Genomic DNA, 26,465 nt, shown 5'->3' on the forward strand with positions numbered 1-26,465 from the left:
TTAAGAGCATTAGAAACCATTTTCTGAGAACACATCATCATTTCAGCTATTTCCTCAAAGCTTTTTCCGTTTTGACTCATGTGGTATATAAGAGCTCTACTAAAAATCGCTGAAAAAATATTAAATTTTCTCTCTCCGCTGCACAAGTTAAAATGTGCTATTTTTATTATCCACTTCAAAACAGCAAAATAAATAAATAAACTAGAACGCACAAAATTCCATCGAAAAAAAGCGGTAAATTTCTCTCATAAATGTAAGCTTAATAACGGTAGTAAATGTAAACAAACAAATTTATTTGATCAAAGCAGAGTTCGTACTAAAAACTTAACTTAACATATAAGTTTCACATTTGTGCTATTCATCTGTCCATGGCTGTATAATCAACGAAACGATATTAGGACATTTTCCTAGTATTGCTTTAGTAGATATCATCATAGACATTTTGGTCTTATAATTTTTTGTGCGGTGTAGTATTGGCAGCAAAGTGTGAAAAATTTCACAAAGACTAGAGCAAACATGTAAATTTAGGCTCCGGTTTCCATGCAAGTATGAAACATTCTGCTGCATATCGCTCATTACTTCTTCGGCGTCATAATTAAAAAAAAAAGATTGATTGATATGCAAAAATCATCAGCAGCTCTTCTTTTACGCTTTGCAAAAAATTCACAGCGAGATCTGCTAATCGCATCTCATTAGATGAAAATAGGTCTGTTCATGAGGAAAATAGTTTGTAATAATTGTTACAAATTATCACCTTTTGGTGTTCATGTACCCAAAAAACGTGCAAAGTAGGGGAAAGTGAGAGAGCAAAATGACTTTTCATTTTAAGGGGAAGTTGCAAGTATTTACAGGATAATTTTTTAACACACTTTTATTAGCTCGGGTTGTATGTATGTATGTATGTATGTATGTATGTATGTATGTATGTATGTATCTATGTATGTAACGGAATCTTTGAGCTTAATTTTCACTGGCTTCTAAAAATCTAATCGACTTGAAATTTTGCACACCTATCAAGGACCGATGACAATGCAATAATTTGATAAAAGTTTTCCATTATCCTTATTAGGATTGCCAGGATTAATATTTTCTTTTTTTACCTGTGGGCAAAAAGTAAGGTGAATTTGGTTGTAAAATGAAAAATCTTTATTTCTAATGAAATCCGTCTTTTATGCGTATTTAACCCCAACATCTACCGTTTCTACTAAATGTGTCTTATAATACGTTCACATATAAGTAAATGATCTACTTTTTCGCGCTTAACTCAAAATCTGTAATTAAAAAGCGCGATTTCCCATACAAAATTTGTCTTCCAAAATCTGAGATTATAAAATAATCCTAGATAATAACGATATTTTTTGGCATACAACCCTGTGTTTTCTGTGTTATCGATAATTATTATTGCGAATGTAAGGAGAAACAGCAAAATAAAAACTAAATGAAATGGATGCTGGGAAAGAAAATAGGTCTGTAAACATAATTCTAATAAAATTTTTGTCAAATATTATTAAATAGGGATTCATTTTACAGAAAAAAGCGTGTGTCCATGAACGTTTTGTCCTCTTATTATAAAATGTAATACAGCAGCTAGTCCTTGACGATTTGCGCAGAATGCTTCAGGTCATTATCTTGCTGGAAGATCCAGCTCGACCCTAGGTCTCGTTTGTCCACGGATGGCATCAGGTTTTGTTCCAAAATGTGCTTGTATTAGAAGCGATCCATATTTCTTTCAATGAAAACGAGGTTTCCAGCTCCTGTGGCTGCAACTGCTCCCCAAACCATGACACTGCCACCACCATGCTTTACAGTCGGAATCAGATTCCTAGGATCCATGGCAGTGTTTGGTTTTCTCCAAACTTTGGCTTTGCCGTCGTATCCAAATATGTTGTATTTGGACTTATCAGTGAATAAAACTAGTTTCCAAAATTCTATTCCCTTATAAGGTACTTTTTTGCAAACTCCATACGAAGCTTTCAGTTTTTCTCGCTTATAAGGGGCTTCTTGCGAGGAGTTCTGCAGATGTTACCTTCATTATTAAGGGTCCTGCTTATTGTACGTGGGTGGACAACAATTTGATACCTCTCGGCTACCTCCTGGGCCAAATCAGTAGCATGTATTTTCGGATTCTAATTCACTGCTTTGCGAATAAAGAATACATCTCTCCGGTTGAGCTTCTTGGGCCGGCCACTACGCGGCTTAATCTTCAATTGGTTGTTTCAAAGTTTTTACAAACAGTTTGTACCGTAGACTTGCTTAAATGCAATAAATCAGCTATTTAACCAAAGGATGTCTTATTACTTCTGTACTCAACAACTAATTTTCTCAAATCAGTAGAGATTTCTTTGCGGAGCGACATTTTTCCGATCGTACACAAAAGACAAAATGCCATAAATTTTAAGAAGAATGAAAAGTAGAACCACAAAATAAAATAAACGGTACTTTACAGTTAAGTATTCGCAGAAAAGAAGAGCAAAATAAGTGTCCTAATATAACGTATGTACACTTTTGTCAGGGCATTTTTTTGGTTTTTCGTGAATAACTTTTAAAGTAACTACTGAAAATAATTTTTTTTTACATTTGTTAGACTGTTAAATAATTAGACTTAAAACAAAATTGCATCATTACATTCCTTTTGTATGCTTTAGATCGGGAGAAATTAAGAATAAAAAATAGTTAAAAAAAACTAAAAAACACGGTTTTATTGCTAATCGAACTAAAAAGTAGAAAATAAAAAATAGTTTAAAAAAACTAAAAAACACGCTTTTATTGCTAATCGAACTAAAAAGTAGAAAATAAATTTTAATGACAAAGGGACCTATAATGAAGTAATAGCAAATCGAACGATCAGTCATAGTCAACTACCTCAGAACAGAATTATAACAAAAATTAAGATACAAATAGAGTAATTCAAATTAGAGTTAAAAGCGCGGGATGCTTGATATAGTAAATATTACAATCATTCTATTGGCAACTACCTATGTACAGAATGTTATGAAAGTGAATCAAAATGCATCCCACGCTTTTAACTCTAATTTGAATTGCTCTATTTGTATCTTAATTTTTGTTATAATTCTGTTCTGAGGTAGTTGACTATGACTGATCGTTCGATTTGCTATTATTTCATTATACTACTGTGTCCAAAAAATAAGGTGACATTGTATTTATTTTGAAAATTCTTTATTTATTCTTCCAAATCAATTTCATCCCCTTCAAAGTAATCCCCTCCCGACACAATGCACTTATGCCAACGTTTTTTCCAATTTTCGAAACACTGGTTGTAGTCACTTTCCGGGATGGCCTTCAGTTCCGTCTTCGTTGCGGCTTGAATCTCCTCTATCGTGTCAAAACGGTGTCCCCGGAGCGGTCTTTTGAGCCTGCTGAACAGCCAGAAGTCGCACGGTGCCAGATCAGGTGAATACGGTGGTTGCGGAACGATATGGGTTGAGTTTTTGATGAAATGATCACGAATTACGAGTCCAAAAAATTCAATGTTTTCGGTACCAGTCGAGATTTGACGCGCTTGAGGCCCAAAACATCCTTCAAAATGGTATTGACTGAGCCTTTCGATATGCCAACATCATCAGCAAGGTCTCTAATCGTTAATCGACGGTTTTTCAACACCAAATCTTTGATTTGTTGGACGTGAGCTTCGTCAGTTGAGGTTGATGGTCGCCCAGGACGCTCTTCGTCTTCGACACGTTCACGACCGGCTTGGAACTCACTATACCACTTGTAAACATTTTTTTTAGACATAGCCTCATCACCAAAGGCTTTCTGCACCATCCTCAACGTATCCGAAAATTGATTCCGCAAACAATATTTAATGCAAATTCTTTGCTCAACAAATTTCGACATTGCAAAAAACGAGAAACTCACTTTTAGCAGCTCACAAAACGACGCGTATCTCAAACAGTAAATGAATATTTCACATGAAATTTGACATAGATGTCACTCACAGTACTACCAACCTAAAAAAAAAAAGAATTCTTCTAATCCTTCAAAGCGCGCAGTTTAAAATCAAATGTCACCTTATTTTTTGGACACAGTAGTAGGTCCCTTTGTCATTAAAATTTATTTTTTACTTTTTAGTTCGATTAGCAATAAAAGCGTGTTTTTTAGTTTTTTTAAACTATTTTTTATTACTTGTAAGAATTTGCAAATGAGGAAAACAGCTGATCGCAAAGTAAAAACAAACACGATTTAAAATTTGCGAATTGCAGTTGCTGCAGAAATGTTCTTCATCTGACAGCGATGATGAAATGGAAGAAATTATTGTGCAGAAAATGATATAATGTGATTCCAAAGCTCGTTATTTTGCATTTTATTTGCTTTGTTTTTTATTTTTTATTTAATACGAGGTAGCTCAAGTAAAATAATTTTAATTTTTGTGATTTTTCCTGCCAAAAATTTAATCAGATGTTCGTAAAACTTCCAAATTGTTACTGGTTTTGCGTTCGTGTACTTTTTCGATATTTTCTCTTTGAGAGAGAATTCTCAGATTTAAAGTTACTGGATATTTTTTACACGAACAGACATAAATTATCATTACTTTTGCTTAGGGAGGCATAGTATGCAAATTGGAGACTTTGTAGCCCATTCTGCTACACATTTTGATTTTTTGTGTTATGACACTGATGATATTGAAGTAAATGAGCAATATTTACATTAAGTACAACCACGTTTTCCGTATATCCTAAAATGTATGTTTGTATGTATATATTATTATTATTATAGCACCGCGCATTGCGAACAAAATAGATATACAAGGTGAAGCCCAAAATAAACAAGACATAGAAACGACAGGAGCTTTGTTCTGTTAACTTCGAGTTTATTTATTCCAAATAGCCTCCCCTGGCCTCGATACACTATTTTGCGCAATCTAAAAGCTTTTCGAAAGAGTGTTTCAGGTCATTGACCGGTGTGTCCTTCAGGATGTCAGTACAAATATTTTGGATGGCCTCTGCGGACGTAAAACGTTTTTCTTTCATGATCAAATGCAATTTTCCGGATAGGTGGAAGTAACAGGTAGCCATATCAGGCGAATACGGTGAGTGATTGATGGTTAAAATGCGATTTCTAGCCAAAAAAAAAACAGTCACAAGAGTAGATCGATGAGATGGTGCATTATCATGCAATAAGCGCCAGCTTTCTCCTTCGCGCTATTCAGGGCGAATTCGACGAATGTGATGCAACAAACGTTTCAAAACGCCAAAATAGAAAATTGCATTGACGATTTGCCCCATTGGCACGAATTCCTTGGCACCGCATTGTAAAAACAACTGAGCATCGACTTGATTTTTGACTTCTCCAAACGCGATTTTTTGTGTGGTGGCTCATCTGGGGCCTTCCATTCGGCACTTTAACGCTTAGTTTCGGGTTCATGTGGGCAAAACCCCATTTCATCACCAGTTACTATGTTGTAAAGGAAGTTCTCCTCATTTCTCGCCTCTTTAATGAGGCCTTTCGAATGTTGAGTTCTGAGCAATTTTTTTTGATTCTCAGTTAACTTGTGCGGAATGAAACGTGCACAGACCTTTCGTAAGCCCAAATGATCAGTTAAAACGCGATAAATCGATGTTTTTGGAGATATTCAACTACGATTCAATGAATTTCAATGATGATTTCCGTTCATTCTTGATAAATTTACTAACAAATTTGATGGAGTGTTCGGGGATTACGGATTTGTTCATTTTCATTTATGTCCTCACAACCATCACTGAAACGTGTGAACGACTCATGAACTTTGGCATTCAACAATTTGAGAATTCAAATGTTTCGATAAACGCTTTACCGATTTTAAAATAAAATTTGATATTAGCTCTTTGTTCGAAACTCATTTTTGTACCGATGACACAAACATACCAGGTGTATAAGCTTAAATCCGCTGATTGCTCGTAGATGGCGTTAGTGAGCATATCAAGTTACCATAGAAATGCCATATTTTTTTTTGCATGGGTTCGACACCTGTTTACATCAATCACTGCACATCATCAGTGATTTCATACAGCAACACACTTTTTTCCTTGCGTAATCATGTCTAATTTTGTGCCAAAAAAAGAGCATATGCGGGAAGCTCTACTTTTTTGCTTTAATTTGAAGAAATCGGCTGCCGAATCGCATCGAATGCTTGTGGAGGCCTATGGTGACAGTGCATTATCGGAAACAACTTGCAGAGACTAGTTTCGTCGGTTCAAAGACGGCCATTTTGACTTGAGTGACAAGAAGCGTGAAAATCGGCCCAGAAAAGTTGAGGACCATGAATTGCAGGCTCTTTTGGATGAGGACGATACCCAATCGCAAAAAATGCTTGCCGAGCAGTTAGGTGTCACTCAACCAGCCATTTCCATGCGTTTACGTGCCATGGGAAAGGTCCAAAAAGTCGGAAAATGGGTACCCCATGAATTGAACGATAGACAGATGGAGCGACGCCAAAACACATGCGAAATCTTGCTGGCTAGGCATAAAAGAAAGTCGTTCCTGCATCTTGTGGTGACTAGCGATGAAAAGTGGATATACTTTGAGAATCCTAAACGAAAAAAATCATGGGTCGATCCCGGCCAACCATCAACTTCTTCATCAAGACCTAATCGCTTTGGACGCAAGACGATGCTGTGCGTTTGGTGGGATCAGCAGGGTGTCGTTTACTATGAGCTGTTGAAACCTGGTGAAACTGTTAATTCTCATCGCTACCACCAACAACTCATCAAATTGCGCCGTGCTTTGCGTGAAAAAAGGCCTCGTTATGAACAACGACATGAGAAGCTGATTTTCCTCCACGACAACGCCCCATCGCACACGTCAAGAATGGTCCAAAACTACTTGGAGACAATCAATTGGGAGGTGCTACCTCATCCCGCTTATTCACCAGACCTGGCCCCTTCGGACTATCATCTGTTTTCATCGATGGGTCACGCGCTCGCCGAGCAGCACTTCGATTCGTACGAAGACGTCCGGAAATGGCTTGACGAGTGGTTCGCCTCGAAAGATGAAGAATTCTTTTGGCGTGGTATACACAAATTGCCCGAGAGATGGGAAAAATGTATAGCTAGCGAGGGCAAATACTTTGAATAAATTATTTTTTTGCTTTCTACAATATAAAAAAATGGGTTTTTTTTGACCCTTTAGACGCAATAACTTCGCTTCCACTGGACCGAATGTCACCAAGCTTTCATTGGAAGTCAGCTAGGGATGTAACTTCCAATGCACTAACTCATTAAAAAGATGGCGTCATAAAAATATTTTTGAGTTATTTTGGACTTTACCTCGTATATATACAATATAATAATAATAATTATTATTATTACAGCACCGCGCACTGCGAACAAAATAGATATATTATGCAAAGTCTAATGATATATAATATAGTATAAGTAGAGCCGCCTTTTCTGCCCTTCGCCGTAACAGAGCACTGCCGTTCTCCGCTCTACCATTTATTCCCCTTCATTCTACGTACATTCCCCTTCGCAGCCGAAAAAGTTTACGCTCTTACATAATTCATTTCTGTTATGTTTAACTCATTCTATTGTCAATTGGGAACAAATGGAAGCAAAGTTCCACGGACAATTTTTATTTTTTGTTAAAAGCGCAAGGTTCTGTTTATTGGATTCCGCCTAGTGATCGGGTGTTAAGTTAAATACAAGTGGGCGTATTCACCCGATCTGGCTCCCTGTAACTTTTTCTTGTTCCCTAAAGAAATGTCTCGCGGGAATAAAATTTGGTTCAAACGAGGAAGTCGTCACCGAGACAGAGGGGAGTTCGACAAATCCTATTTTTGGAGGGATTAAAAAAATGATGGGAGCGTTGGGAGAAGTGTATCTTTCTAAAAGGGGACTATGTTGGAGAATAAAAAAAAAATATTTCAAAAAGTAGTGGCTTCATTTCTACAACGGGTACTTCTTGAATTCCTCTCTTAAGATTTAAATTGTTAGCCTATGAATTATAAAGAATTTGTAACCAAAAGTTTAACAAATATGTTAGGTTGGGGAATAAGTTCGACGCGGTTTTACCGAACATTTCTATTAAAAAAAAAAAAAACAATATTTTAGTGAATTTCCTGCAACACATTTAAAGTACGGTTTTTCATTTCGCACTCGACCTTAAACTATGTACATATGTGCCGCTGACTCTTCATCCGGGATATCTTTAGTTCTAAATTTTGCCAATTCGGCAATTTCTCTTTTGTCATGTAAAGATGCTAATAGGTGTTTCAGCTATCTTGCTCAAGAATTGCCCAGCGTTGGCAATTCCTCTTGAAATCATTTTTAACAAAATCTTATCTACGAGCATTTCTTTAAATGAATGGATATTAACAATCATCACAACTTATTTTAAAAGCGGAGGAAAAAATGATGTTCGCAATTATAGGCAGCCATCCAAGCCATCAAGCATCTCTAAACTATTTGAATACCTTGTAAAGGACAAAATTTATTTTGCGGTTAAGTTTTTAATTAACCCAAATCAACATGGCCGTCCTACAGCTACTAATTTTGCTTTTTTAGCGAATTCTGTACGTCATCGTTTTCCAAAGGACTCCAAGTTGATTGCATTTACACTGATTTCTCTAGGGCATTTGACAAAGCGTCGCACGAGATTGTAGTGAACAAATTTCCGTGCTTGGGCTTTCACTCTACCTTTTTGCAATGGCTTAAGTCATATTTGAGCGAGAGACGGTGCGTGGTAAAAATTGATGGAGTATTAACAAATCACTTTTTTTCTACTTCAGGTGTTCCCCAAGGGAGTTAAGAGCCCATTTCTCTTCGTCATTTTTATCAATGACATAAGTTAATGTTTTTCCGTTACGAATTTCTGCTCTTTGCGTATGATTTAAAAACTTCTCATCTGTTAAGGACTCAGTGGATGCTTGCAGGCTGCAATACGACTTGAACAATCTTCGTTGTTGGTGGATGAGACAGACAGACGCGTCGTCTTTGAATATTAAAAATGTTTTCATTAAACATTTTTGAGGCGTCATCACGTTTTTAATAAGTGTTACACTATTTCTAATAATGCTTTACAAGGTATAACAGAATTTAAGGATTTTGGTGTTTTTTTCGGTACGAAATTTTCTTTCAGTAGTCACATTAATTTTATTCTTTCACACAGAATGTGTTTTTGCGTCCAAGCACCCCGTAGATCGTTGCTCGTTTGTTAATGAACAGTTCTTCTATTTTACTTCTAATAAGATACTCAGATCGGCTTATATTTTTAAGCACAAAATAGGTGTCAGTGTACGAATAACTTAGGATTTGAAAGCAAGCCCACCCTTTGTATGTGTAGAGTAATTTTTCCGCATACCAAGCTTAGGTAATCACTTAAATAGTTACAAAGTATTGCGCTTGTATTTCAGCTTAAATGTTAATTATTATATAAATAAAAAAAAAATAATAGCCCAATATTTACCAAAAATATTGGCAGTGCACTTTTTCACTTACTCGCCGATTTAAGGAACTAAAAAACTAAATTAAATAAATAGAAATGCGCAAAAGTCAAAGAAAAGGTAAATGCAAAAATAATTCACACTACTCTATTTTATTTTACTATTTTATTATTATTATTTTTTGGTTTTTTTTTTTAAGTCTGCGTTTGGTTTTAAATAAAATATAATATCCGCTTAATTTACAATACAAACAGTTAAACCTTTTATTATTTATAAATCGTGCACGATTTGCTAAAACTCAAGAAATTCGTTAACGCCATCGGATCAATTATCGAAATATCGATCACATCAGCTGCTCGTAGGTACATCCCTGTCACGCATGCACGCGCTATGTGTGACTATACAATTCGAATTTATTAGCGCAGTTTTCGACTGCTGCTAATTTCTTATGCAAAGCAACTATAAAATTGCTCTAATTGACTAAAGTAAATGAGAGAAGACGCTATTTATTTTATTGATAAATTTATTATTATTTATTTATTATTAAATTTGTGAACATATTTTTAGCAGCTATTTGCGCGCTTACTGTAAGTAAATTTCACTGCATTTTAATTTTTCACATTTAATGACAGACCACTAGAAGGATAAATCTGTTATAAAGGATGGTTTATTGGCAGGCTTCACGAAAATATACCATAAATTGTTGAAATTTTGACTGGGAACATCAACTCAGGAAAAATAGCCTAAAGTGTATCTAAGATATATATAAGATATAGGCCTCTCTCTACTTTTCCTCTACGTTATATCTTTTTTCTCTCTCGCGGAACGAAAATGCCCAAAACGTTGCATGGCCTTGAAATTTTACTCTCCATTCTCGCTCGCCCATCGACGCCTAAGAAGTTTCACTTCAACAAAATATTTATCGGTGAAAAAAAATCTTCGATTAATTACTAAAAAATATATTTAAGAAGCTCGTGTTAAAATTTGAGACTAATCGGTTTAGCCGTTTTCGAGCAATGTTGGTCACCGCCTTTGAAAACAACATTTTGAGAAAAACGCGTTTAAAGTTTGAAAAGCACTTTCAAGCACTCCGAAACGCCTTTTTAAATTTGCGCGTAACTTCGAAAATATTCACCGGAACGATATTAAATTTACTGTGTGTATTCTTAAATATATGTACATTAAGAAAAAATAAAAAAAATCGACTTTTTGAAACTTCTAACAGTATATAACCCCGCAACTGAGGCTGCAGCTCTTTTCCCTTCAAAATCTTTTGATATCATGACCAGAATTGAGTTGCTGGCATTCGGCAAGAATGATAGAAAGAAGATTGCGCCCCTCAGAGAGTACGTGACGTCACGTTTTTCCAAGTTGTGCTTTTTTATACCGAAAATGCGAAAATTTTGAAGTTTCGTGTTTGTTTCTTTTTTTTAATTTAAAGCTACCACAACTTTAAGTTAAAAAAAAAAACTGTATTATTATACGAAAGAAGGTTAAAAAAGGCCACTCTGAGAAGATTTTAGTGATAATGAAAAGTCGTTGGTTCTTATAAAATTTGATATTTTGAAAGTGAAAATTTAATTTTTTGTTCCTTTTAAGGTTATGTTTGAATATTAAATTATTAAAATTTCTTTCAACTCTTCTTAACATTGAAAACCTTTTTACATATTTTAAAAAGCATTTGAATTTACTGAATGCGAATTGAAACCATAGAGGTGTAATCGTTCCTCCCGGCCATCAATCCTTAGTGGGACGTAGGGCATCAATAGATGTATTCATTGTAAAAATAAGCCACTGGTATTTGTACAAAAATAGTACCTTATCTAGTTACATAACCTCAAATTTAGCAAATAAGTCGTTCCCTTAACAAAATAGTCTCGCTTAACAAAAAAAATCTCAAATTAAATTGTACATAAGCTAACACATTTATTTAAAAAAAACGCACATTCTAAAGACAATTTGTCACGCATATTAAGTGATTCAATAAAAATTTAGTGTTTTAATATATTTTCTTTAAATGGGCATTTTAGTGCGTTTTTATATCCAAAGCTAGACAACACTGCAGTAGTGAGAAAGAGATTTGAGCGCCGAAAGCAGAAGAACACCAACAACACCTGCACTCTCGGGCAATGCCACCAGATGTTAAAAAAAAGTAAAGCTAAATAAAACTGTGTGAATTATTTAAATAATTATTAAAAAATGTATATTTTACAAAATTATAAACATTACATTTTAATTAGAACAGCTATAAAAATGTCATGAAGAAAGAACTAAAACTCCAAGACTAACTAACAAAAAAAATGCTAAACCAAGTTACGAAAATGGTAATCTGGCCATACTGGAGCTAAAATCACGTACAGTGGCTCAATAAAGAACTCGGACAAACCTTAGTTAAAACTTTGTATAAAAAACACTGCTAAAATAAAGGCGATTTGAAACAATATTTTTCTATTTAATATATAAATGCCTTATTTATATAATTTAAGAAATAACAAAAACATAAGATAAGTCGTGTGCACTTCTTTTACAATAACAAAAAACTTTCAAAATGAGGAGAATTCACGCCAAAAAAGAACTCGGACATCTGGCATCACTTCGTAATTTCTGACAGTTTAAATGGGGGAATCCCATTTTTTAAATTATGTATAGTTAATTGAGGAACGATCGACAGTTTTGGAAGTAAATTGTGTCAATAAAATTGTGTCAAGTACGCATTTTCTTTTTTCTTTTTTGTAAAATGAGTCGACAACGTGGCCAAACTTCGGTGGAAGTGCGAAAAATAATTATTGAGCAACATAAAAATGGAAAAACCATGCGTGAAATCGGCAAACTTGTAAATCGACCGCGATCAACTGTATGTGACACCATAAAACGCTTTAAAGAAACAAAATCTGTAGAAAACAAAGTGAAATCAGGACGGCCAAAGCTTTTTACGGACGCTAACGAGCTGTGGATAGTAAACCAAGTCAGAGCAAATCCTCATTTAAGTACTCCAAAACTTACAACACAAGTTAAAGAACATCTTGAAATTGACTGCAAACCAGAAACTTTGCGATTAGTTCTAAGAAAAAACTACCTCAATGGCAGAGTCGCAAGAAAAAAACCCTACATTAGTAAGAAAAATAAAAACAAACGAATTAATTTTGCAAAAACCTATAAAAATAAGGACATTGAATTCTAGAAAGATGTGATATTTTGCGACGAAAGCAAATAAAACATATTCAGATCAGTTGGGCAGTCGTATGTATGGAGGAAGCCAAATGAGGAGCTGAAAGTGAAAAACCTTCGTGCCACTGTTACACACGGTGGCGGTTCAGTGATGGTTTGGAGATGTATGTCCGCCTCCGGGCCCGGAAATCTTTATTTTGTTGATGGCATAATGGATCACAAGCAATATCTTTCAATTTTAAAAAGAAATTTAATTCAAAGTGCTGAAAAATTGGGTATAAAGGAACAATTTTATTTTTACCAAGACAATGACCCCAAGCATAAGGCGCTTGAAGTTCGCTTGTGGTTGATGTATAACTGCCCGAAAGTGCTCGAAACTCCACCGCAGTCCCCTGATATAAACGTCATTGAGCATTTTTGGGCGCATTTGGAGAATAAACTCAAAAATCACAAAATTTCAAACAAAAAGGACCTCGAAGCTGCTCTTAAGGACGAATGGCCTAAAATTTATCCTTCCGTTTGCAGAAATTTGGTGGAGTCAATGCCGAAACGACTAAATGCTGTTATTAAATACAAAGAGTTTCCCACAAAATATTATTTTTTATTTTTATTTATCTTTATTGAGCCACTGTAACTAGTTGTCAAATTCGCTGAGAGCAAAGTAACGGGACCACGATAGGCGCCATCTCATTATTCTTTCCATCATGGGCATTCGGTATATTCTCCTACTTTTCCAGTAAAAAAAGAAAGAAAGAAGAACGAATTTTCTAAAAATTTGAGAGCATTCACTCTGAGAGCGGCAAATATTACAAGTACAAAAAACTTGTAAGATCCAGCACGCAATTCAAAAAAGTTAAAAAATAATGGAAAATTTTAAATTCTACTGCGATCTGAGGATATTTGTACACTTTTCTTAAGTTAACCTGTTTCTACTCAAACTTTTTCTACACAGGTTTTTCAAAATTCAATCTTTTATTCGTATATTGCATGAGCGTATGCTTGTGAAACACGTTTTTTTCTATTGCCCTACTCTTACAAGTAAAAATTTATCCAGTAACAACTTGAAACTTCTCCTCTAAATGAAATGTCACTTTGCGCTCTCAGTTTCCCCTTCCTAGCAAGTACAAGAACGTTAAGTAACAATTGTCAAAAACTGGGCACAAACTATCGCGCATGAGAACTACTATTCAGTATCATTGGTGCCAAACTGCACCCATTGACAGTTTCTAAACCAATACAACCATCAATGGGAGCCTATAAACAAAACCGAATCAATGTAGAAACAATTGTAAACAAAACATTGACATCGAACTTGAAAAATGTCGCTGCCAATTTAGGGGGTGTAGGTTAGCTGTACTCACTCCATACTCGCACGCATATACTTATACATACATACATACAACGATATGTAAATTCAACTCATGTAAATTTGGCAATTCACCGACCAACGAACTGCACACAAAAAAATCACAGGTTTTCGACGTCGTACAATTTCTTCCGTAAACGAACGTCGCCGGTGCGCACGAATTAATTTGTATGATAAACACACCTACGATTGTTTTCATTTTTTTCTCGGTCTGTTTATTTAAACTTAGCTGAGTGGCTTAACTAGCCAACGCCAGACCAACGCAAATTAAGCGAATTGCCCAATGAACCAAATACAAAAGCGACGAAGTGACGATTCAAAATTTGTGACAAAAAAAGTAGCTGATTGAATCGCACTTGTCGGTCTAATGTCCCTGTAGGAAAAACTTGAACTAGGACGAGAAATTCCTGATTCAGCTTTAGTACTACTGGTACAATAATGCTAATGATACCTTGGATCAGATTCTGTGTTACTGTCCGCATTTTGCAGATGCCGACTTAGATGTCTACGTTCTTGTGTTTTACGTTCCTTCCCTCGTTGAATGATTTTATCAACTAGAGGATTAGGAATTCATGACTCTAAGCAATCCCTTGCTAACTTTAGATGCCACTTATTTAGATAACTAACCTGGCCTAACCTTATATATTTCGCTAATTAATGCATTTCGCTCAGGAATTTTATAATAATAAAGAATTTAAAGTATAATAAAGAATATTTAAAATAATAAGATACACTGCTTTTCTTCAAGTTGCATTCCGAAGCCAATATAGTCAAATAGCTCTTCTCGCGGGTCTACCCTCAATTGCATTGGGCTGCAGCAAATGAAAGTGAAAAAATGTGACACAACCAATAAGCTTCAGTTTTTTGTAGATTTTTTGTAGATATATTGTACGAAAAATTTATAATTTATTTATTTAAGATCACAGTATTTTTTACAAATATTCGAATATATAGTATGAAATTAAATATAAGTAACATTAAACAAAATATTATAGTTATTATAGGGAGCAACTATATAGTATGATAATTAGTAAAAGAAAATTAGTTATACAAAGCTTTTTTTAAGCAAACATAGTTAAATTTGAAACTCTTAAATCGTAGCCCCAAACAGATGGATAAGTTTCCTAAAATTGATGAAAAGCAAAATTACCTCAGAGGAATGCTTTGATTTAGGAAATATCAATTTTTCATACAGATAGAGTGCCGAATTCGTACTCAAGCCACTCAAAAGTAGGAAAGGGAAAATGTAGTTTGTACCCTTGAGTTAGTCAGAAATCTCAAACAAGGAAGACATCTAAACTGATATGGGTCGTATGGTCGTATAAACTCATGGAATGAGGCACAAATTTGATATAACTACATATATTAATTCAGAGTAGGTGAAGAAAGTTAATTACCTACCTACTCCAATTTTAAACCATATGTATTCAAAAAACAAAAAGTCCCAAATACAAGTATAATCATCCTCTTTAAAGTTTTAGCCATGTAGCCGCAGTGTGTAATAATTGATTATTATCCAGTTTAGACCTATCTATACATGTTTTTAACCTTCAAATCCAGTGGATAACCTCTTTTGCCAAATAAATGTAGCTTCAAACCAATTAGCAAATTAAGTAAAAATCTTTTTTCGGCGGAGAAAAATCAAACAAAATTTATATAATCCCATTTATATCCGTCCGATGGCATAGCACAAAAGATAAGACGATGGGATGCGGAAGATCAATAAAATACCGAGTTGGTGATGGCGAATGATAGAAATAGAAACTAGAATGACGATAGACGATAGACGTAAAATAGTAATTATCATTCGATTGGGTACATATTCTGAAAGTAGATATTCGATGCAGTTAATGTTGGTGGTGTTAAATGAAGAGGGTGACCTCTTTTGCTCGTTAGAAAAACCAAGTGACCTGGCTTCAATTTGTGTTTCTCATTGAAGCTAGTTAAACTCGGCCTAAACAGATTATACAGGGTCATCAGGAAAACCGTCTTATTTACTTAATGATATTATTAATTTGGTCATTGCTGTTTAATTTGAATATACCCGCACGACATGAAGTCCAAAACTTAACCGTTTTCGAAATATTCGATTTGAAATATTTAAGAGGTTATGGGTTAGTGGCCTGAAGAAATGATATATTGTAATAAAAAATAAAAACAGCATTAATACATCATGTTTCGACTCGACTTTAGCAAAATTTCAAAACAAAACAAAAAAATTAATAATTGTAAAATAAAAAAAAAAATTGTAAAAAAATAAAAACAGCATTAATACATCGCGTTTCGACTTGACTTTGGCAAAATTTCAAAAAAAAAAAAGTGAATAATTTTAAAAGTTATCGTTGTTTGTGTGGAGCTCGTTTCTCCAGAAGTCGCTTGCCGTGATCATCACAAGTCCTTGGAGACTCATCTAAAATCAATCGGTCAAGAGAAATTAGTTTTATTAATAGATAATCTTGGTAAATTAACAATATGGCGACCTCAACAAAGTTTTGAGAAAAAAACCGACAATTAATTGTTAAAAAAATTGAAAATTTGAAAAAAAATCCTTCGATCAGGCACGAGTTTCTTATGTTTTTCAAAAGCGGTATAAATATTATTGAAATCCTACAAGCGGTTTTTAAGTTACAGTGATCACCAGTTCAAAAAATATAGTTTTGAGAAAAACGTATTTAAAGTTTTGCTTTCGGTTGCTTGCAGCTGCTGCTAGCTACTTGCTCGCAAACGCTCCGCAGCGCCCGAGTGCCCTTTATTACTTGTTGCATAACTCGAAAAGTATTTGTCGGATTCACTTCAAATTTTCACACAATATTTTTAAGATATTTATGCAAATAAAAGCCAACTTTTTGAAAATTCTGACCATCCCTAACCCCTTACAACCATATACATTTTTCTTTGCTTGCACGCCCACTTTTTAATGCTGCTTCAAGAGACCTATTTTTTCTGTTTAGTTTAATGGGTAATAAGAATCATAGTTTAAAAAATCATAACAGTTTAACCTCTTGCGCTATTTGGACGTGCTATACACGTCCAAAGAAATTTGGTCTCAAAATTTAAAAGATGTGTCACGCACGTCTTCAAAGCTTTCTGAGCTTTCTGCGTTCCTTACTTAATAAAGAACTGTAAAAATAGCTCATCTTTTATTAAACATAATATATTCATACATATAAAATATTTATTATATATAAAATAATAAATAGTAGAATTATGTGCATTTTGAACACGCGATCTGCCCAAAGCTTTGACAGAAATTATTCCAAGTAAAAGCTCATTTGGAATTTTTTTGCACGGGATAGTCACACGCTTTTGGAAATTAATTTATAGCTCAAAAGGTTAATAAAAATCATCAGTAAAAAATAGAGTTAAAAATAAAAAAAATATATCTTTTAGTTTTTTCATTAAGTGCTTCGCACTTCAAATGATTAAAAAAAAGAAAGTGTGTGGTAGTTCACGGAACCCGCACGATTGAAGTGAAACTTCTTTTATCAACAAATTAATAATTTAACTATTATTTCAATATAATGCATGCAGAAGTCATGGAAAGCATGGAATGGAATTTTATTAAACAGAATTATTTATTTATTTTAATATAAAAAGAAATGAATTTATTGTACTCAATTACATTTGGTTCTCGGCATTGTCATTATCATTATTGGATTCGTTTTCCAAAAATGAAACAAGGGCTTTATGGTAACTGAAATACGTAAAAAATGATCTACATTCTAATCTATCAAGGTATCGATGAAATACTGCATCAATGGTAGTTCCGCATCTTGTTGTTGGTACTACAAATTATCACTTATCGTACAACCGGAGGATTCACTGTCACGGTGTTCAACAGTAGCTCTTAATTTTTTACGCTCCAAATACTCACGTTGCCGTTCAGCACCTGTTTTCGGTTTCCGTTTTTGTTGATTTGATGCCATATTTAACAGAAATCAATCAACAAAACAAAATATGTTTGTAAGATTTGCTCAAAACTACACACACACTCTATGACGCGTCTCGCGTTACTAATATAATATTGTGTTTGGGATAACTGTCAACTGTTTCCACCGAAATGCGTTCGCAAAGTGTATGGTCTTTGGTATGGTAAACAGATTTATGATACATTATTTTGCGGCGACAGCACAGCGCGATAGCCCAGCGGCTAGCAATGTGGGCTTCCGATCCGAAATCCTTGGTTCGAATCACAAGAAAATTTTTTTTTTTTTATGCATTTATTTCATTTTGTTTTATGATATGTTTATGAGCAGATTTTTTTCATGGCAGAAATACACTCGGAGGTTTGCCATTGCCTGCCGAGGGGCGACCGCTATTAGAAAAATGTTTTCATTAATTTTGCTTTCACCGAGATTCGAACCAACGACCTCTCTGTGAATTCCGAATGGTGATCACGCACCAACCCACTCGGCTACGGCGGCCGTCAATCAAATGTCATATTTACAAATTACATTCGATAAGAATGCAATAATAAACGACCGCATTACATTCACGACGACACGCCACGCCAGTCTTTTAACAGATGGCGCTGGCATAGCGTGAGTTTTACGTAGTTTAGCGTAGTTTTACTCCTCACAGCGTTTCATCCACGCCACGCTTTTAACAGATGGCGCTGGCGTAGCGTCACATATCGATGAAACGCTATGGTTTTACTCCTCACAGCGTTTCATCCTTCGAGACAAAAGAAGTTTCACTTCAAAAATTTTTTGAATAGAAATTATTCAGCAATGATTTTGAAAACTGGCAAGTATTTTCAGCTATTCAAGGTGTGATATTTAGAAATTACCCAAATAATAATGCCCTTAAGTATCTAGTACGGATTTTCCGATAACCCTGTATATAATGTTCAGTTTCATTTGTTCAGATTAGCCCACCGTATAAAATATGACACTTAGCTTGACATTTATTGACGAACTCATTTACCAAATTTAGTACTAATTCCAATCTAACGAAAATGTATGCATAGCAATTCCTAAGAGATCGCCATGCAAAATTACAAGCAACTGTTACCCAACTTACGAAAAACTAGCGGGCTTAAAGTCATTAGCACCGCGCTTGTTCAGCACTAGTTTATTTCCTGCAGGGTGATATACGAGTATTTATTAGCGACTAGCTATACAAACATCGTCTACAGGGAAAGCCAATACATAAATTCCTCAGCACTGCATGTGATTTCATGTGCTCGGATGTGTTTATGTTCGCTTTCCGTTTGCCGGTTTGCAGTTGTGTGTGCGTGTGTGTGTATGCGCACGGAAGTATCAATGTTGGCTCGTGTGCATGGAAATCAAAGCACAATTTTTCTCACTCTCTCTTCTCTCTCATTCCCGCTCTGTGCATATATGGGTGAGTGTATGTATTCAAATGAAGCGCGCGGTTGTCAGAAGAAATTTATGTCGTTGTGTTGGCTATACAAATTGTCTTGATGTAAATATCTATTATAACATTAATGATTGTCAAAAGCAGGTATTTGTACTTGCCGCCATGTCAAATGACGTCATTAATTGATGTATTTCGGAAGTAGCGGCGTTTAAAGTGTCACGGCCAATGTGAGACAGTGACAGTGATACGGTTTTAATTGCGTGTAATCGATTTGTAAATGCTGGCTAAGCTTGGATTTTGTTTGGAGCATTTAGTTTATTTAAATTCGTTTCACTTTTAGATGCTGATTTTTATATGCTTGATTGCTTTTTTTACATAATCACAATTTTTACTTTCAATTAAATTACTACATAGCATTACACCAAATCAACATTTTTTTTCTATTCTTACTTTAATTAATTTATTTCGATTATATGCTGTGACTTTGAAAAATGGCAAATCTCCATATGACAGCTCATTTGCACTAACTGCTTGTGGTTTTTTTGGATGCCGAACTGGGAGGTGAAATCTTCTAAAGATACGTAGAAGCCGACTCATACGTATGACTGATGCACATGCGATATTCCCCCGCTCTTTTTGATCTAAATTTCGTATTGCCTACGGACTAAACCAGCCCATCGCCTGGCTGTTTTGCTTCTTTCACCTCGGGATTACTAGTTAAGATATTCCTTCAAGGGGGCAGAATGTGTTTATTCACTCATTTGTCTGCGTTCATTATCATCATGTTTCAGCCTTCGCATAACACTGTGCGACAGTGAAATTATACTTTTATGGAGACCTAGTTCAACTTGTAGGTATTTTAATTCAATTACAGTCAAATGTAGCTCATTCGACGCAAAATTAAATTTACTATAACAGTAGGGTACTAAAAAAAATTCTCAATATCGGATAATACCGTAAAAATTATGTCAAAGTCGAAAAAATAGAGAAAAAATAAAAAAATTCCAAATACTTCCGTCTACAGTCTCGTCAGTTGTCATTTCAGAAAAATTGTCAACACACTGTCAAAAAGGCTTGTTTTTGTTCTTTCGAACTAAAAAAGCAAATTCGAAATCGGATGGAAATTGGCGAAGTTGGGAGTTATTCTTCACATGAACCTACTGAAAAACGGTTTTATGGCCATAAAATGAGATTTTGGGGGTGTATTGGAAATTTCTCCTATACCATTTTTTTAGTTTTTCTATAGCCACAAGTTGTGCTAGGTCTCCATAAAAGTATATTTAATTTTTTTTTTGTCACACAGTGTAATTGGTTAAGCTACGTTACAACCATAGTTCTACGTTTCTAGGCTAGCAGCTGTCATGCTCTCGCCGATATTTGAGCGCCACATGCTTCGTTCCCCATCAAAGCCAGAACATTCTAATGGGGCATGCTCAGGAGTTTCATATTTTCCTTGGCTGTATAGGCAAAATGAGGAGTCTGTGTGCTTGTATTTGTACAAATGGTGCCTGAAACAGCCATGCTCAGTTAAAAAAAAAGTGCCGAACTATCTGATAAAGCTAATTGCTTCATACATTGACAACAGAACCCTATGTTATAATACAGACGTAGGTCCCAAAAGCTATAAGGTAACTGGAGGAGCTCTTCAAGGCTCTGTACTACGCCCGGCACTGTAGAATATCACGTATGATGGAGTACTACGCGTTGAACAACACGAACTAGTAAGTATTGTTGGGTATGCAGATGATCTAGCTGTGGTAGTCGTAGGAAAAACGCTAGAAAAGGTCTCACGAAGGCTAGAGGATAGCGTAAATAAAATTAAGCAATGGCTACACTCGTCTGGGCTAAGACTAGAAGACCATAATACCGAACTGGTTCTCATAAGTTCTCGACGAAAAGTTGCAAACCTTCAAATAAAGGTTGGTGGTCACAATATAACATCCACAGATACCATAAAATATTTAGGAGCGATGATCGACAGAAGACTTAGTTTTAAAGAGCATTTGGAATACGTAAGCTCGAAAGCTGCAAAAATCCTGGGCGGCTTTATCGCTACTGATGCCCAATGTGGGTGGAGCAAGACAAGCAAATGAGAGCATTGTTAGCAAGCGTCTGCAACTCGATCTTGTTTTACGCTATAGAAGTGTGGGCCGAAGTAGTGAAATATCCCAGCTACTTGATGCAGCCTAAACGGGTGTACAAATTATGCAATGTTAGATTCATTAGATGCTACTGGACCATATTTGACGAAGCAGCAGGGGTAATAGCAGGCAGAATCCCTCTCGATATAAAGGCAAAATGCATGAAACAAAATACCAGCATACAATCAATGCGCGGATATCTATCTGGTAACAAAGCCTTACTGAGGGACGCCCTACAGAGGATCGATGATATCGCTCTGCAAAATTGGCAGACCAAGTGGAAGGATAGTGGGAAGGGAAGAACCACTTTCACTATGATCCCCGACATACTAACTGCTTGCGTGGAAATATATTTGTGCACGTGCATTTACGACTGTGAGTGCGTGCATACATACAGAAAATATTATATTTACATACAGTGCGCTGCTCCTATTTTGTATTAAGTACATTTTATTGACATTTTCAATTGCTTAATGACACTAAATTTTAGTTTTATTTAGTTGTTCAACTGCCTCACATTAAGATTAGGTTTGTTTTCCTTATCAGTTACAAGTTGCTAATGCAATCAAAATAAAATGCTTCACTTGCAATAAAATAAGTAAATAAAGACCTGACGTAATACTATTTTGTCTTATATTAATTAGCAAAACGTTTATTTTTGTAAATTACAAATTACGAGCAAAATGATTTGAGATTTTATAAAATGCAAAATTTCACCTTTTTGCACGATTTGAAAGGGATTGGAAAATTTTATCAGCTGTAGAATAATCAATAGCAGCAACAACATATGTTTGTATGTATACGAGGGGTGCCTTTTATATTTCGGGATTTGGCAACCCTGGTGTTGCAATTTGGCAACTGACAGCTGTATCGCAAAGTTTGACATTTTTTGGCTTTTACGTACTCGGAACGTTTTGAAATACCAGCGCTATTTGTGTTGTTTACAGTAACTTAAAAGATTCATCTCGGTCCAAAAATGGAATTAAATCGTGAACACGAAAAGTGCGACTATTTTTTACAACTTTCGACGTGGATTAACTCAGCAACATTGCATGGATGAACTTAATTTATTTTTTGGCGATGAAGCTCCATCAAGGACCAGTGTTTATCGATGGTATGGTGAATTCAATCGTGGTCGTAGTTCACTCCAAGACGAATTTCGTGAAGGTCGTCCAAAATCAGTTGTTATTCCCAAATCCATTGATGCTGTGCGCGAACTGATATTGCAAGATCGTCATGTGACCTATCGTGAGATTGAGACAATCTTAGGCATTAGTGGGCCCAGCAAACATTCAATATTGCATAAACATTTGACTGTCAAAAAAACTTTTTCGCGTTGGATCCCACACAATTTGTCAATCGCTCAAAAAAAGGCTCGTATCGATTGGTCGAAGGAAATGCTCAAAAAATACGAACGCGGGGCTTCGAAACACGTCTATGACATCGTGACAGGTGTTGAATCATGGATTTATGCGTATGAGCCCGTATGAGAAAGTAAACAGCAGTCGACTGTATGGGTGTTTCAAGATGAGCCAAATCCAACAAAAGTTGTTCGTGCACGAAGCACTTCCAAGCAAATGGTCGCCTGTTTTTTCGGAAAAACTGGACATGTCGCAACCGTACCACTAGAACAACGCAGAACAGTAAATTCTGAGTGGTACACAACCATTTGTTTGCCAGTTGTCTTCCAAGAAATTAGGAAAACCAATCGCCAAAGACGGATCACTCTTCACCAGGACAATGCGAGCTCTCACACATCGGCTCAAGCAACTGCATTTTTGAGCACCCAAAACATCGAATTAATGGGTCATCCGCCGTATAGTCCTGATTTGGCACCGAATGACTTCTTTTTATTCCCGTACGTAAAAAACAAACTGAGAGGTCAACGTTTTTCGACACCTGAAGAAGCGGTTGCGGCATTCAGAATGCATGTTTTGGGAGTACCTCATTCAGAGTGGCAAAAGTGCTTCGACAATTGGTTGAAACGCATGCAAAAGTGTATAGATCTTCATGAAGAATATTTTGAAAAACAATAAAGTGATTTTCGATGATTAAAATTTGTTTTTGTTCTCTAATCCCGACATATAAAAGGCACCCCTCGTATAGTACTCAGTGGCAAAGGGCTTCCGCTTCCTATGGCAATGGCAATTTTTAAAGTTAACCGTAGATTTGTTCATAACTGGCATGAATTACACAGAGCGCTCCAAAAAAATGTATGCACACTTGACGTGATTACAAAAACTGTAGATAGGTAGGTAGGTATAGTGGTTGTCAATTGACACACCTAGACCTGCTGTAGGCCAATTGTGATACCACCAGCGCTGTCCCCTCTCCTCACTCTACATTGTTCTCATTGGTTGGTTCCTGTGGCTTTAATATACATATCTACCAAGGCTTGTTATTTTTAAATTGGCTACTTCTGCCAAGTTATTCAAGGATCTTGCTCCTAAAATATTGAACCTTCTTCTATCCAAAGCCATGCACCCGCATAGAAAATGTTCTATATTCTCTTCTTCTTCCTTAATGTCGTTACAGCTTCTGTAATATTCGTTATGGGGTGTTTTCAATCTGCTGGCGTGCCTGCCAATCAGACAATGCCTTGTTAGAACCCCAAGAAGATTTCTCATATCCTTCCTGTTCAGTTTCAACAGTCGGATGGTGCGGGCCATGTTCTATTCTGGCCATGTCATTCCACTTGTTGCATCGGCCAGGGACTGAGTCCAAAGCCCGTTAGCAGCTCCGATAGTGTGTTTGTCTATAAGCATCTTACAAGTTGCTAAAGGTATAGGTATGTTCGCTTTGTCAGGTTGGATCGGTTAGGTGGTACCCAATCTCACTATTGCATCTGCTTTGCAATTGCCTGCCATGTCGCTGTGAGCCGACACCCAGATCAGGTTTATTGTAAAGTACTGTGATAGTTCTGTTAAAACGCGATACTTTCTTTAACCGCCTTCGAGTTAATATTAGATGATTGTAAGGTTTTCATCGCCGATTTGATATCTGAATATATAATATCTGTGGGGAGAACCCATTTTCTTTAGGGCTAACAGACCTTCCCTGATGGCCAGAGTTTCAGCTTAAAATGCACTACAGTGATCCGGTAGGTTTCATAGGTATACCTACACCTGTTGGCTAGCCACAGATGTTTATTTCTTCCGTTGGCATGACCTCTGTTGCTTATGAAATCTAACAATTAAGTAAAATTGCGATTCTTTCTTCCTGTTTTTTAAGTAAATGCTTAATTTTTTTCAATCTTCAAACAATTTACACAGATAAACGCCTACAATTTTCTTAATTTACACACCAGCACACACACACACACACACAATACGTAACGATTTGTACAAGGAAAGAAAGAAGCAAATAAAATGTTAATAATGGAAAATTGCAACTAATTTAGGTAAACGTTTAACTTAGTATTCAAACAAGTCGAGAAATCGAGAACGTCAACCCGATGCTGCGCCAGACGCTACTCATTGTTAGTTGGCGAGTTGCAGCAAAATGCAATTTGTACCACAAATGAAGCAACTGCGTGTAAGTGGCGACTAAATTGTGTGCGTTATTTTCGTCAGGCGCTGATCAAGTGCAAGTGCTTACACATACACATATACACATACATATAATACATATTGCGCTACTAAGCCACTCGCATTATTGGGGTCATTACGGTAAATTGTCGCAAATCTCAGAGTATGAGGGCTTAGGTGGAAAATTTGTATGCACTTGAATGCCAAACTTTCATGTGTAGTGGTAGAATATCTATACATAAGATACGTGCATTGTTGTTGTTCTTTCTCACTTTCCATACAAGTAAGGATAGTTGTGATTTTACAGCTATGTTCTGGGATTTCTTACATGGGTAGCTTTGTAGAGCCTCAGCAGCCTATGGAAAATATTTTTAAGAGGCGGAAGATTATTGTTAGTCGCCTTTGAAAGCTAAATAAATGTAAATATCAACCAAAAGTGATACAAAGTGAATATGTAGGTACGAGCGTGTATGTAGTAGTGCATGTGTATGTATGTATGTACTTGTAGACAGTGGCATTGTACTCTTGGTAAATAAAAACTATTTCAATTAATTTGATTATTTAATTAGTGGCTCAATTTTAGTAAATCTTTTTGTGGCTAAACAGCGACGCTATTCAAATAGAAGTCCAATTCAAAATAAACTCTTATGGCTTTATAAGACTATATGCGTACGAGGGTGGCTCAATAAGTCGCTGAAAATTGAAATAAAGCACATACATATGTGATATGGGAATGTTTTATTGATCAAAATAGTCTCATTTAGGAGAAAATTCTTCTTTAGATAATTTCATAAGTTGTGATGCCTTTCAAATGTTTGAATTTCGAGTGACCCGCAAAACTATGATCACTTCCGAGATTTTCATTGCACCAAAATCTTTCCTTGACAAGCAATTCCTTAGGTTAGGTTTTTGTCGGGATATACTAGCAAGCACAGCCCTCAAACAATATTAAGTCCATTGTACTGCACTCGGGTTCCCTTTTTAATTTTTTTTTTTTTGAAATCTACCGGACCTTCGAAGAAATCTGAGTAGATCTTGCGGTACCAAGTAGCCAAGTTGGTCGCTTCTTAACACATCAGTGCCAAAGACTCAAGCCTGATTCGAGCGCAGGCCGTGCAGACGCACAGAAAGTGGTGCGCCTTTTCCTCCTACCTACCTTGTCCATGTCCTTCGCCCATAGAAAGTCGCCGGCCATCTGTCCAACCATCTGTCTACAGTCCCTTCTGCTTAATGACAGGTGGATCTGCGATAGTCGGTCGGACACGATAGTTAACATCAGTTTTGTCCGTCTGCAGTTCGCTTGTGGGTTAAAAGAAGTAAATATTTACTCCGCCAGCTAAGCGGCAAAATTCGATAATCCTTCCGCAGAATCTGTATCTCAAATATTCCAAAGAACGGCTCATCGGATATTGTCATCGTCCAAACTTCTGCGCCAAACAATAGGACGGGCATGATGACAGGCTTATAAAGTGTTTTGACCGGAGAAGACTTTACCAATAAATTGCCTAGTTAGTCTAAAGTAGTCCAGAGACATTCTCTGCTGAATTTCAAGGCTGACATTATTA

General features: G+C 35.9%; 1 protein-coding gene across 2 annotated transcripts in view; it reads left to right on the forward strand.

The window, feature by feature from the left end:
• The window catches only part of LOC129236920 (open rectifier potassium channel protein 1), a 95,907-nt gene that overhangs the window by 51,835 nt on the left and 17,607 nt on the right, over positions 1-26,465 (forward strand). The gene's annotated exons all lie outside the window — the stretch shown is intronic.

The sequence above is a fragment of the Anastrepha obliqua genome, chromosome 2 (genome assembly GCF_027943255.1).
Source record: "Anastrepha obliqua isolate idAnaObli1 chromosome 2, idAnaObli1_1.0, whole genome shotgun sequence".
Taxonomy (NCBI): Eukaryota; Metazoa; Arthropoda; class Insecta; order Diptera; family Tephritidae; genus Anastrepha; species Anastrepha obliqua.